This window comes from Palaemon carinicauda, chromosome 20 (genome assembly GCF_036898095.1).
Source record: "Palaemon carinicauda isolate YSFRI2023 chromosome 20, ASM3689809v2, whole genome shotgun sequence".
Taxonomy (NCBI): Eukaryota; Metazoa; Arthropoda; class Malacostraca; order Decapoda; family Palaemonidae; genus Palaemon; species Palaemon carinicauda.
In genome coordinates, this window is record NC_090744.1 from 46,898,524 (window position 1) to 46,900,808 (window position 2,285).

Consider the following 2,285-nt stretch of genomic DNA (forward strand, 5'->3'; position numbering starts at 1 on the left):
TATATATATATATATACATATATATGTGTAAGGGCGTGTTTGTGTCTGTGTATGTGTCTGTGTGTTTTTGCATGGCTGTACTTATAAATGTTTGTTGTCGAAAAAACGGCATTTCTTACGAGAATGCTTCCACATGGAACGTACTTTTATTTACACTGAGAAAGGTTGCCACATTTTTGTAGATTTTGCTTTAAACAGAATGAAAATCTTAGAATTTGATATTTCCACTTTCAATCAACAATGTTATTTCTTATAATCTTATTTGAGGAACATTCAAAGACGTATTCTGAGATAACACTACAATATCAAAGAAGTCTTATTCCAGGCCAAGGAAAAAAATAATCCCAAAATACTTTTGCATGCAATGGAATGTGTCACTGGTTAGTTTAGTGTATGGAAGGAAGAAGAAATGTAAGTGGGAGAACTGGAATGGACGAAAGTGATCCAGGATTCAGGAGTTTTGAAGAGGACGTTTTGAGAGGACCAATGAGAATATCCGATATTGAAGTAGATAATAGCGCTATAGAAAGTAATTGATCTGAGAATTTTGAATCACTAAGATTAATCTCATTTTCAAAGTTCAAATTGTTAGTCCTTGCCTTGTGATCTGCCGGACTGGGTTTCGAGTTCCGCTGAAGCTCGATAGTTCATTGTAGTGTCTGCAACCTCACCATCATTGTGAGCTAAAGATGGGGGTTTGGGGAGAGCATATTGTCACCATCAGCCACTGCCTAGCCCCTACTGGTCCTAATTTGGGTGGAGAGGAGATTTGTGTGTTGATCACATGGATATATGATCAGGCTCTAGGTCTAGGGCATTGTCCAGTTATTGCAGTTTCAGTGTCCCTTTCCTCTGCCATTTATGAGTGACCTTTAAACCTTTAATTGACCTCCCAAATTTCAGAAAATCTTTTATTCCCACGCAAGAAACCACATCCTAAAGCATATATTGATAGAATGTTCAAGTATTCTTTTTTTCCAGACAGTTCCCCCATTTTTATATCAGAATATCCTAATTCCAGAACAAGAAATTTATTTTTCATAGACTAGTGAAAATTATATTTGATGCGAATTAGGAAAATCTTAGAGTAAGAATGAGGTGAAATTTTCATTTGTTATGAAAACAGCAAATTCAATTATCTAAATTTTTTGTTTCATGACAATTTATGTATCGTGAAAATCATGATTTTTTTTTTTTTTTTTTTTTACAATAAATGGGATATATCAGGTATTTTGCTCACTACTTAGTTTTGTAGAATAATATTGTTACTGATAATTAAATGTACCCAAAATCCACCTAGTAGTATAAGAGAGATGAGACGCTATGTAGATCCTGGACAACGTAGCAGTTATGTACCATAACAAAAGTCTGCCAAAGGTGATTTCCATCTGCATAGGTATGTAGGATTTTGTTGTGAGAGATGAGATCAGAATAAAAATAATACATTTTGGGCTAATGCAAGGCTCTTCATAATTAAAGGTTTCTCAACACAGACCAGGGAAAAAAAATATGTATTTTGTGTAAGATCGATGTTCATGAGAAAGTGGTCACCGTTTAACATATTCACTGCATAGAAATTAGAAATACTTTAGTTGACTGGTTCATTTCCTGCCTTATTTCCTCTACATTAAGGCTTTGGAATTCTCTCCCTGCTTCAAATTTGCTGACTTATATAACGTTAAGGAAAAAATAACAATAACGAAAACACACACACACACACATATATATATATATATATATATAGATATATATATATATATATATATATATCTATATATATATATCTATATATATATATATATATATATATATATTTATATATATATCTAGATATATATATATATATATATACATATATATATGTATTTTCTTGAACGGCAACGTAAAAATAATGTAAGTCCAACGCTTGCCTTGAAGTCTTTGGAGAGAGAGAGAGAGAGAGAGAGAGAGAGAGAGAGAGAGATTGATGGTTATCTGGTTTGACAGAGTGTAGATGTATTTTGTTTTGAAACAAAATAAATATTGGTAAATTAAGTTTTTATCAGATGTAGAATTGCTATTGAGAATACAATTAATATTATATCACTGAAGCTTAATGTACATATATGCATACAAAACACACACACACACACACACACACACACATATATATATATATATATATATATTTATGCCCTCATATCATGAGATACAGTCATTCATATTTTCCTGGGGAGGTGGAAAAATTTACATACAATTGAATTTCTCTCTTTTTATTCCCCAAAATTATGGGTCAAAATCAGGGA

General features: G+C 32.1%; 1 pseudogene; it reads left to right on the forward strand.

Moving 5' to 3' along the window:
• Window positions 1-429: 429 nt before the first annotated feature.
• LOC137659762 (uncharacterized) overlaps window positions 430-2,285 on the forward strand; it is a 33,378-nt pseudogene continuing 31,522 nt past the window's right edge.